Source organism: Lemur catta, chromosome 1 (assembly GCF_020740605.2).
Source record: "Lemur catta isolate mLemCat1 chromosome 1, mLemCat1.pri, whole genome shotgun sequence".
Taxonomy (NCBI): Eukaryota; Metazoa; Chordata; class Mammalia; order Primates; family Lemuridae; genus Lemur; species Lemur catta.
Window position 1 is genome coordinate 175,341,854 of NC_059128.1, and position 13,241 is coordinate 175,355,094.

A 13,241-nucleotide genomic window follows, 5' to 3' on the forward strand; every position below is an offset into this window, starting at 1 on the left:
TTTAGGGAAATCTCATATCCCAGCTAGCTTGATAAGCAATTGAAATAATATATGTAAACAAAATCATTAAAAATTGAAGGTACTGTACATGTATGTGGGTACGTATATGTGTATATTTACAGAATATACTGTTATTATTTATCACATCTATCATAGGTCTCAAACGTTACTTGTTGTTTTGATTGATTAATAGGAGAATTGATTTCAAGGGTGGAATAGGCCCTTAACCAAGTATGAAAAGCATTTGCAGAGATTTAAGAATTAGAATAAATAGATATTACTTTCAGTTTTGACAAATATTAACTAACAGCATTTGAGAAAGTAATTTAACTTCTCCAATCCTCAGTTTTCTCATCCCTATAGCAGTATAATTCTTGCCTCTACCTATCTCGTATAGTTGTTGTAAAATGCAAATATAACATATGAAAAGGTTTTGTGAAGAGGGTAAAGAGCTATGAAAATAGTATATTTTGCCCATATTTCTAACAGTGGAGTACACGTCCTATAATATATATGCAGTTACGCCATTTTGAGGTGACATTATTTCCTAAAGCATGTGCCATCCACAATAAACACTTATTCTCCCAAATGAGTCTCCATTTACTTTCCACTCTTGGAGGATAATGTTTACCTTTCCTGCACTCTTAATTTCTCTCTGCTGGGATAAGGCTGTACTTGTATTTTAGCCCTGTGAAGCACAGTAGATAACTTGTTAAATAATCAGGTTATTGATTTCTGTGGAGGCCTTAAATTTGTATCCTAGAATAGATACCTTTTTGCTACAAATTAAAGCAACACCTTCACAATCATGTAAGCAATTTATCTACATATGTTAGAAGCTGTAGATTTGCCTGGTTAGAGGACAGTCCAGTGATAGAATGCCAAGTTATACAAAACCAACAGGAAAAACTAAACATCTAAGTAAACTTTGAAGGAGAGTGACATGTAAGAGCCAAATAGAAAGAACCAATTATTAATAGTAAGAGATGATGAAATTATGGTTAGTATTTTGAGGGAAGAAAATGTTGGCTTGTTATATACAACCAAAAAATATAATGAAGCTATTACACAGCCAGGCACAGTGGGTCATGCCTGAAATCTCAGTATTTTGGGAAGCTGAGGTGGGAGGATGGCTTGAGGCCAGGAGTTCAAGACTAGCCTGGGCAACACAGTGAAACCCCATCTCTATAAAAAAATAAAAAATTAGCTGGTGTGGTAGAGTGTACCTATAGTCCTAGCTACTTGGAAGGCTGAGGCAGGAGGATCTCTTGAGCCTAGGAGCTCAAAGTTACAGTGAGCTATGATTGAGCCCCTGTACCCCATCCTGGAGACCATGTCTCTAAAAAAATATATTGACTCACAGTTAATTATGGCTTGACAGTACAATAGGATGACTCTTGGCCAAAGCTTTTATCCAATCATCATTTTGCCAATAATGTAGTTTGGACACAAACAGGAGAAGCAAAATGTTCAGGAGAGATAATATTCATTTTGTAAAATAGAAGAAATAAGGTTAAACATGGGCAATTTAAAAAGCATTATTCTAATAACACAAATTCTAAGGGATTGGAAAGGATGCTACTCTATATGTGAAGTTCATCAGAGGGAAAGTTTCCTAATAGCCATATAGAATCCAGCTTCTAGTGCTATTCTTAAGACCTCTGATACAATGACAGAGACAATTGATCAATCAAGTTGCTAACACTAAAACAGGCTGACCAGATAGAGTCCTTAGAGAGGGACTGAGAATCTCTAATTTTCATCCAGTATTGAAACAATGGGCCATAGGAAATATCTGGTATATGCTATTCAGTTTCAGAGAAAGAGATTGTATAAAAGATTTATAATGTGCACATTCCCTCTTTTTTCAATCAACAGACTTTATTTTTTTAGTAGTTTAAGGCTTACATAAAAATTAAGCAGAAAGCACTCAAAATATGTCCCCATATACCCCCTCACCCTATTTCCTCTATTATTAACAGCTTGCATTAAATAGTATGGTACATTTGTTACAATTTATAAGCCAATATTGATACATTATTATTAAATAAAATCCATAGTTTACATGAGAGTTCACTCTTTGTGTTGTATATTCCATGTGGACATTCTTGCTTAAGACCCCTAAGTTTCTAATGTAAATTAACAAAATGTTCAGGAAGAGTGTATTCTATAAATAAGAATATCTATAAAAATGCCCTGCTAGCCTCTTTAATATTCTAAAGAAGAATTAGGAAATTGTTTTAATAAAGCAAATTGGGGAATTTTATTATAGAAATAAATATATTCTTATGATGAGAAAAATTGTTAAATGGAGGATTATGGAAGTGAATGAGCTTAATGCATGTAAAGTACCCAGCAGTGGCTGGCACAAAGCAAATGCTCAATAAATGCAAGCAATTGTCATCATTGTAGTCAATATCTCTCATATGTTATAGAACTTATTTGAGTAGGGAGACCAAATGGTATAGTATCCTTGACAAGCTGAGGAAAAGATTGAGTAATCTACTTCACAAAGCAATGGAACAGAGGTTCCAAGAAAAATTAATCAAAATGAGAAAAAATTCATATAGTTGTTGAAATTACCCTTATATTTTGGAGGAAGGAAATGCAAGCACAGAACAAATGACCAAGAAACATCTGAAAATGAAGATTGTAGGCACCTATCATCTGGTAGCAATGACCTTCAAGATTACAATTGCTTGCCAATGCTAAGGCAATGATGTCATTATCAGTATTCATGATTCTGTTGGTAATGTAGCTTGCCTATTGGAAACTTTCTCTACAGCTGCCTCTCATGCAGTGGGAATTAGTAAATAAGGGTGAAGTAGAGCAATAAAGCATCTGAGAGCTATAGTTAAGATTGACTTCTATTCCTTTTATTGGGGCCATTTCATTTTAATGACATCAGAGTGTAACTGCTAAATCAGGCTGAACACCTCCCACACTGGAAGTGCTAAAATCCTTACACCTGAACGCTGGACATTTCTCACTGTGATGGTTCTGTGTGCCTGACTAACAGTATTCTATCAATTATTTTCCATATAACACACACACAATATTTGACCCAGACATGTACACAGACACAGCCATATAAATTTTGTGAATATAAATTATAAAAATGGTTGATTTTGTTTGGTTTCAATGATACCTGGATAATATGGATTCAATGCTAGTTAAAATGATCTTCATGCCTGTGGTCTGTCCTTACTAAATCCTAAGTAAGATATAGAATCTCTCTACTAGGTTTGAGAGTGCGACATAGCAAATTTCAGTGTGCCTAGGAATTTCCTAGGGCTCTTGCTGACATGCAGGTAAGGATCAAGAAGGTCTTGGGTGAGGCTCAAAACTCTGCATTTCTAACAGGCTCCTGGTGCTGCTGGTGCTGTAGGTCCAAGAACACAATTTAAATTGCAAGGGTCAGTTTAGCTTACAGGGTCTGAAGTCAGTCACACCTTGGAAAGTTACCTAAGCAATCTGAGCCTCAGGCTCCTCACTTATAAAAAGAGAACAATGCTGTTTGTTGTGAAGTTTAAATAAAATAATGAATGTAGAATGGCCAGTTCAAGGCCACAGAAAATGCACCTAAAGAGCTAGATCTTGTTGTCACTTTCATTATTAATACTTCTACCATCTCTTTGTCAATGAAAGGATATGTGTTTCTCAAATCTTTTCCTTAATTCATTGATTCACTTGGCAACACAATTATTGACTCATACCAAAGGCAAGGGAGTGATGACTAAGAGGGTAAGGCTAGTAGGCGACATAGAAAAGGATGGAAGAGGATAGCACTTGAGGACCAAATTGTGCTATATTTGACAATGAAAGCCAGAGCCAGAAAGTTGATAGTCGCCCGTGATAGTCACCATGATTTAGTCACCCTGAATATCATTCAGGATAAGATTTACCTCTGAGGGTTGGGAGAGGGGAAGAGAATGGGGAGAAGGAACACACAGTTGAGTTCAACAATTTTGGTAATGTAGTAGTTTATAGTTTGGTGAGGGATTCATGAGTTCCATTTCTTAAGTTATTCTTCAAGGCTCTGGAAAGGTATAATAAAGGCCATATGGCATAGCCCCTTGAACTTATCTCTTCTTAAGCTGTTTAAGCAAAGTGAGAAGCTGCCAAGATCATGCTGTCACCATCCCCAAAGCTCCACCCTTTCCCAAAGCACTACCACCAGCCAGACAAACCCAAGTGTGCACAACACACTTGACATGATAGCCCCTGAGAGGGGGAAATGCAGCCAGGAAAGAGATGCCCTCAGCAGAGATGTTCCTGTGATGACAGCTAATATGGCCATACCTCCATGTTCTCTGCATTGCTAAAGGTAAAAAGAGCAACTGAAATTCTTAAATTAAATAAAACTTTTCCATAATTCCCCACTCTACCTGAGCAAGGGTCAATTTTCCATGAATGCTTTTTGCTTTGGTAGCCTAAAAAGCTTGTTGAGTCATGCTCTCTACCTCACTTCCTTTGAGCTTTATGTATTTTTCCACAAGAATTTTATATTCAAACATAGGACATTATAAAGCATGTCTTAATAAGTCACTGAAGTCACCAGGGCAGGAATTCATTGTATACCAGCTCTGGAATATCAAGAACTGCAATGGAAGAGGCCAGTGAGTTAGCCTCTCTGTGGTTGACTTGATTCCCCATTGTGTTTTACTTTTGTAGCCAAAGGTTTCATACCAGGTTCTGAGTCCTATTTTCTAATGCAAGCTTGTACCTTCATATCCCTGAAAATATTTCGTACTTTCTTCCTGTGGTAGACTATTTGCAAAGATGGCCACTGCAATGGAATTAATGTTTGTGTAATTCTAAAATTCTTACATTAAAACCACAACCCCCAATATGATGGTATTAGGAGGTGGGGCCTTTGGGATGTAATTAGGTTATGAAGGTGGATTCCTCACAAATGGGATTAGTGCCCTTATAAAAAGAATCCCAGGGAGTTCTCTAGTCTTCTTTCCACCATCTAAGGATACAATACGAAGGTAGCCAACTGCAGTCCTGAAGAAGCCCCTCACCAGAACCTGACCATACTGGTACTCTGATCTTGGACATTTAGCCTCCAGAGCTGTGGGAAATAAATATCTGTTGTTCACAAGCCACCCAGTCTATGGCAGCTTGAATAGAAGACCGCCATGATAATTCTTCCCATCCCTGCATGCATACCCCTCTGCAATGTGACTTTATCACACCTCCCAGCAAGAAGTGGAGCCTATTTCCCTATGTATTGAATCTCTGTTGCCTTTGTGATCATTGGACCAATACAGTGCAGTGAAAGTGAAAGTTCCTGACTCCTGGGACTGGCCTCAAGAGACCTTGCATTTCTGTTCTCACCATCTTGAAATGTCAACTTGAGACCCCAGTATAAAAAGCTGCAGCTAGCCTACTGGGGAACGAGAAGCTCTGTGGAGTAGAGAAAAGTCATTCCACCTGATCCCCCAGACCAATCAGCCCACAGTCAGAATCAGCCACAGCCATGTGAATAAGCCCATCTTAGACCATCCAATCCCAGACAAGCCACCAGATGACTGGTCACACAAGTGACCCCAGAAGGGAACCACAGAACTGCCCAATTGACACAACCTAAACTGATGAGCTACAGATTTGTGAACTAATAAAATGGTTGTTTTCTTAAGCCACTAGGTTTGGGGAGTAGCTTGTTACACAGCAGTAGATAACTGATACATCCCCCTTACCCTTTTGCTTTTTATCTGAATAGAATTTTTATATGAGTGTGTAGAAACAGAGCCGCATTGACTGTAGCTCTTCCATCAGATTTTAGTCAAATTGAGAAGAAGCATTTGACTTTATGTCTGAGAGTACTGAAGAATAACAGTGAACTGGGTTATTCCAAAACTTGATTTCATTTAAGCAGAATCCCAATGTTACAATCCCCAGGATAGGCTGTTTAATAACAAGACCTCTCAGGCAAATTCTTTTCCAGACTACAGTACTTTTCAATTATTCTTATACACTTTTCTTTTGTTATTAGACATTTCTCTTTTTTCTCCACAGCAATCTTACATACCATTTTTCAATATTTCTCTCCCTAATTTGGAATTAGATTTTGCTTCCCTTTTGATTCCCTCAAAACTTGTTTCTTTTTCTGTGCCCTGTGGTTATTCTTATCCCAGCATCCCAAGGTTGGATGGAAGGGCAGGTTGGTGAATGGTACATAGACTCATAGGGCTCTCATGGCTTCACCCCCTTCACTTCCAAACTACACCTCTGATGTTCTCCACAGCCCCCTCCATCCCACCTTTTGTTTCTTTTCCCCACAAACTTCACTTTCCTCTGTGCTGCCAAAAATACAACCCATGCATCCTGCGATATGGATATGAGAAACCACACTGCTAAGCAGCTTAGCCTGTACTTGACAGATTAGAGATTATTTTTTCTTATTTGGCTGTGTCAGGGCAGTGGTATATTTATTTTTCTCTTTGACACCAGTGACAGCTATTACTGTGCCAGCTCAGAATCCAGAGAGTAAATGAATGCACAGAAGAGGCGTGAGGCCTTCTAGTCTGACTCAACACTGCCTCCCGAGCTCTGCTGTTTTGCAGCCTACTGAAGATGGAGCCATGCAGAGCAGCAGCCCAGACACAGCCTCTGGGGGCAGTGAGGAAAGCATGGTTGGGAGGTGGGGAGAGAGAGGGGAGAAAGAGTTGAGACAGTGAAGATAGATGGGAGAAGAGAGAGAAAAAATACAGGTTGATAAGAATTAACCCGAGGATACTGGCACTTTTGCCTCTCTGCTGCTGCCTGACAACTCGACTTGTTCTTATTAAAACACACAGAGAAAAACAATAGAAAAATCAGAGTTTCACAGAAATGGAAGCAAGCAGCCTAATCAAGCTAAGTTTTATAAATCTATTAAATAACTCCTTCCACTTGTCCCTTTTATTTTCTTTTTAATATAATTGATACATGCAAGAGAATATACAGATGATATATGCAAGTTATAAATTATAATAATGTATTGAACACTTGGAAACACAGCCAAACCCATGAGCCAGAACATTGCCAGTAACTTATCTCTCCTATTTGTTTCTTTCCATCCAATTCTTTGCCTCTCCCCCAGAAACAGTTACACCTTTGAATTTTGTGTTTTTAATTTCCTTACTTACTATGCATATGCATGTATGCCTTCGTACCTACATGCATGCTTAAACAATCTTGTGTAATCTTAGCCATTTGTGAGCATTACGACAGTAGCGCCATACTTCGTGTAGCCTTACAGGATTTGACTTGTTGATTTTACACTGTTTCTGAGATTCATCCATGTTGTCATAAGTGACTTTATTCTATTGTTTTTCACTGCTGTCATGGGAATTTATTTGTCTATTCTCCTGTTAATGGAATCTGAGTTGTTTCCAAGTTTTTGGTGTTGTGAATAGTGTTGCTCCAAATATCCTTATACATGTCTCCTGGTGCTCATGTGTAAGTGAGTCTCTAAGAAAAATACTAAAAATATAGTTATAAGGTCAACAAATATAAGCAAATTATATGAGGATACATTTATAAATTTACAAAGTATATAATCATAAATAAAAACACTGGAGTAAATTCATATGAAAGAGTAAAGAACTACAGTAATAACAGGCAGGGTACTCCTGAAGAAGAAAAATATCCTGTATGCCTTATCCTATAAGCTACAAAGACTTATGATGAAGCTACAATAATTAAAACAGTATAATATTGGTACAGCAATAGATTATGAACCAATAAAGTAGAATTAAGAGTCTAGAAACAAAAACTACAATACATGATAGAAGAGGTCTTATAGATCCTAGGGAAAGGCAGGACTAAACAATAAATGGTGCTAGTATCATTGGCTATCCATGTGACGAAAACAAATTAATTGCATGTCAACTTTGGATCATCTACAAATGTTGGTTCCAGAAAATGATCTTACTGCAAAGGGCACAACTTTAAAACACTTTAAAAGAAAATGTCTTTCTGACTCTGGGGTACGGAAGGACTTATTAAACAAAATACAGAAATTCTAATCATAAAAGTAAATACAAACTTGACTACATTAAAACTAAGAACTTGAGTTCACTAAGAGACATCGTGTGCAAAGTAAAAGTACAAGACACAAAGAGAAAATATTTGTAAAATATATAAGTGAATATAGATTAATATATAAAGCATATAAAGAACTCTGGCAAATTAATAAAAATACTATATGATAAAACAATTCAATAGAAAAATTGAAAGCTTGAAAAGGTATCAAATGAAAATCAATTAACTTAATTAACAATCAGGGAAATACAAAGGAAAACCACGACATCATTTCATTTCATACCTACTAGATTGGTAATACTTAAGAGGAAAAATTGATACAACAGCTTTAGAAAGCAATCTGCATAATTTGGAAAAATAAATATTGATTTGCAGGCCCCAGAGCACCTCCACTCTTGGGTATACATACAAGATAGTCACCAAATTTGGGAACACAGACAAATGCATACAATAACCAGTTTATTGTTATTACTTTACAGTACACGGTAAAATAACAGCATTCGTATTTTCAGACTTTATGGCCACCCTGAATGCATCTCAGAGAAGCCTTCAGTTGTTGTTAAACATGAAGATATATAAAATCCTCTCTGTTCCAACTATGTCTTTGCCCAGGCTCTTAAAAAACACTGATTTTTTGCTTTTGCAGATTGCAACTCCCTAGAGAATCTGATGAAATGGTGAAATCTATGCAGACTCTCTCCCATAAAAAATTCACTCCTTCCTTGAAGTTCTTCCATGTACTATCTCAGGGTCCCCTGGGTTGAGAGCCCTGCTTTAAGTCATTCTCTTTCCAGAGTTAGAGCTTAAGGAAGGCACTGGGTATGGTTCAGACTCTATCTGCAGGCTACACATCTTCAGATTTGGGATCTAGACTAACAAATGTGTCCTTTCTTCCAGTTAGCATTTTGGGGCAACTGAGCCTCACTGTATCTATCCTAAATAAGGACAGAGCAACAGTAATTCCAGAACTGGTGCCAAGCACACTTAGGTCTGAAGGTCCTCAGTTGAGCAGGCACAATGACACGAGAGAGCAGGATGAGAACATCCACAAGGCCCTCTTCACTCCTGTGCCTTGGGGACAGATAGACAGGGGTGTCAGGCCCTGAGGAGGGTTGATATGAATAATATAAACAACCTCACATTTATAAATCCATGCTTTCCTGAGTTACCAAGAGTCCATCATTCTAACAAAATGAAATGGATTCATACCATCCCTTCAACCACCTTTGGTAAGAAAATACATGTCTCATTTCCAGTCTACAATTATATTCACAGCCTATTCTTAGATTAGATTTAGATTTTTCATAATTTCTAACCATAATGATAAATGTAAGAATCTGAAGTTATTGATGTCTTGGTTTGTCCAACAGATATAATTATTAATTGTAAAATACTGCAGGAAATGTAAAGTGTCACTTTAGGAGGGAGGAGGAATACAAGGAGATTCTAAGTGCATGTGTTCTAGAGCACCCTCGTTTTACATATGTACCCTCATAAGGGTACAGTAAGAATAAAATGAGATAACACATGTAAAAAGCTTAGATTCACTGTCTGGCACATGTAAAAAAATTTAAAAAGTGAGCTATTTTTAAAATTAATATCCATTTTCGATTATTTAGATCTATGTCCCTTTCTTTAAATATTTTTGAAATTGTATAATTTGTTTTAATTCTTCATTAACAGAGAAACTAAAAGAATTTCATTTTCACTGCTCTTAGAAAAAGAAGTATTTCATAGATACTAATGAATTCTTGTGAGTACTAGGTAAGTTGTCATTGTCATAACTGTATAGCATTTAGAATGGAGACATAGGCTCCACGATAAAGGAATAGTTCCCAAAGATGGAGGAGAGGAATAGAAAAATTTTTCAAATACATCGATTCTTTTTTTTAAAGAGATGCACTTAAGATGCTATTTCTCAAGTGATAAAATGGGGGATGGTACTAGAAAAGGTGGTTGAAATCTGTAAGAACAATGTGCATCCTTTAAAAAGAAAAAAAAAGTTTCCTCTGATTTTTTCTCTGAAGGAATATTGTTAAATTTTCCCATGTATTATGAAAAATGGTTTACATCTCATTTCTGAAATGATAATGACATTAATAAAACTGAAAAGATCTCATTCATTCAAATAAACCCAAAGATCTCAATTTCTGTAAAGCATCTGAATCGAGCTCTAAAACTAACCTGTAGTTTAACTAGATATAGTCTTTACCTAGGAGATCATGGCCCACTAGCTGAGTTTCATTCATGTCCCATAATCAGTCTCCATGGCCTTCACATTCACATACATTCTGATCCTGGGCTTCATGGCCTTCTGTCAGCTGACTCTCCAGCATTTTAGCTCCCAGGTTCCCTGGCACTGCTCTGCGAAACCTACTCTCCTTGCAAAATGTTCCCCACGCCCGCCAGAACTAATGCACTTGATGTCATGGAAAATCCTACTCCATTAAATGATTACCCAGGACCCACTTTCTTTATGAAACTGTTCTCACAGAGATCAGTCTAACTTCTCTTCTGAGTCCTTCCTCCTGCCTATTTCATGCAAGTATGAATATATCTGCATAAACTCAGGCATCCCTTAAAAATGTGAATTCTTTTTGAATGGAATTCCCGAATGAAAATCTTCCATGTCTATGACAACTCCTACTTGGCTAATGAAGAAACATATGGCATGTTAGCGAATATTGATGGATTTATACAACTTTATTTTTTAGTGCTAATATTCAACAAACAGAAGTAAAGCAGTTTTTTGGCATGAAGAATTTGACTCTGGAGCCAAACAATTTAGTTACTAATCCCAGCTCTATTACTTACCGCTGTGGCTGTGTTATTCTCTCTAAACCTCAGTTGTTTCATCTGTTAAATGAGGGTAATTAATAGTATCTACTTAATAAGATTATTTTGAGGATTAAATAGATTATCTGTGTGAAGTACTTTAAAAGGGGGCATGGTATGTATAGAGCATTCAATAAATGTTTGTTGTTATTGCCATTTATTTATTAAAATATATACATATATAACCAGTAATTTTCTGAGGTTTGACTATTTACCTCATATAATGGAGGTTACCAAGTTATCAAAGTGTCAGTTTGGTCTGAATGTAAGCGTGTGCCTCTCCTTCAGAAGTTCTGAAATCATATTTGAGATTGACAACATAAAAATAAATTCTTGTTTCTTATCATACAATACCTAAAACAACTGGACTTGCCAATACTCTTTACTTATTTCTGCCCGCAGGATAAGTGTAAAGTCATCCATTACCTCCTAGGGGCCAAATCCTATGCATACCACAATTCCTATCCCACTTGACCTCTCCTGTGTTAGACGTTGTGAACCCTCCTTCTTCTTCTCTGACTTACAGAACACATACCCTGTTGGTTTTCTTCCTGTTTTTTTTTTCCCCTGGCCCAATAATTCTTAGTCACTTTTGAGCACCTCTTCCCATTTTTCAAATAGTGCCATTGCCTAGATCTCTTTCCTTCTCACTTCACACACTTACCCTGGTCATGCCATTCTCCCCCAGAATTTCACCAAGCTAATGACTCCATATCCACCTTTTCTGCCACTGCCTGAATCCAGGCCCCCATCATTTCCAACCTGGCCTACAGAAATTGTCTCTGAATGGTCCTCTACCTACCACCTTTTCCCCACCTTAAAATTTCTCCTTCACACAGCCACCAAAATGACCTTTCTAAAATATAAATCTGACTTTTGTCATCTTTAAACTAGAACTCTTCAATGATTTGTCTTACCTTGCTAGCCAAGATCTTAAATGATTAGTAGTTCTATCCCTTCTGCTTCTTAATGGCCCACATTAAGAAGGCACCCTAGAAGTTTTTGTCACTCAGAATATACCCAGTTCAAACTAAGAACACAATTCTAAAAGTTTTCTCAGGACTATACTTTTATTCAAATCACTTGCCATTATAAACTGTTGGCTGTACTCTTAAAATCAATCAAAATAGGGTCTTAACTCTAGTAAATGAAAATTACCAGATCTCTTAAGTTGGAATTTTTTTGGAACAAGGCAATTATAGACAACACATGTACACATTATATATTGTTGCTTTTTTTTTTTATAGGAAAGATCCAAGAAAGAATTTAGATTTTTCATGATAGGGAAAGCATATAAGAATATATACTTGACTATACTTAAAATCAGTTGAATAAAGGAAGCAGAGTAATAATAAAGATTGGTTATTCTATAATTGGCACCATTGTCCAAGAGTTTGGAATTTGGATCCATTATAAATTTCCAAACCCCATATTATAGAACTGCTAAAATTAATCTTTGCCATATATCAAGGAACATTTTTTGTAATGCACACATCTCAGAACCCTCTGTCAATGTATAGACACCATGTATAGAGATGTACAGGAATTCAAGAGAAATTGCTAAAGGAAGAGGGGCAATGGCAAGACCTGCTGCGTTAGGAACCAAAGCTCTGAATTCTGTCTTGACTAGGGCCCTGCTTCCCAGAGGTGGTAAGATTGAGCCAATTAATTAGTGTTTCAAGATGTCTCATCTTCAGAATGAGGGGCTATAATTACACAGATATCTAAGGCCCTTGCCAATTTGGAAATGGAGATGTTTAACTCTGCCATACTTAGAGAACAGAAAAGCCCTCCCAGAACACGCTTTGAGAAGGATCAAGTCCCCTTTGTCTCCCAGGTCACTCATAGTTCAAAGACCATTTAGGTGTCCCCCTAATCTACACCCATGCAAGCCTCTACTATCAGGAGCTAAAATCTTTAGCTTCCTCACTGCCTTAGCCATGCTACATATGTTCATATAATGTAGCCCAGACTGTTCTAAGCTCAACTCAACACAAATTTAGGAAAGCATTCAACATAAAATGCCCCTGCCTGCAGGTACCAGTAAAGACACCTCCTGACATCTCCTCAGCCTTCAATTGACACACACTAAACACTTCATAAGAGAAGGGCTGGAGGCATGACTGCTATGTGTTTTTAGCACCAGTTTCTTATGTTAGGGTTATAATCACTGGATGCAATAAAAATCAAAGGTAGAGTTGACTGTATCAGACAAATTAAGACATCTATATCATCATAGTCATAGCAGCTGGACATTTTTTCCTGCAGTGGTGCTTTAATGTGTTGGATAGGATTATAAGTGAATTGGATTGGCATCACCATTTTGGACCACATTTTGCTTTATGATGAGCTGCAAACCAGAGTCTACGTAG

At 37.1% G+C, this 13,241-nt stretch overlaps 1 protein-coding gene across 1 annotated transcript in view; it reads right to left on the bottom strand.

Moving 5' to 3' along the window:
- SLC9A9 (solute carrier family 9 member A9) overlaps positions 1–13,241 on the bottom strand; it is a 530,362-nt gene that overhangs the window by 472,534 nt on the left and 44,587 nt on the right. The window lies entirely within an intron of this gene.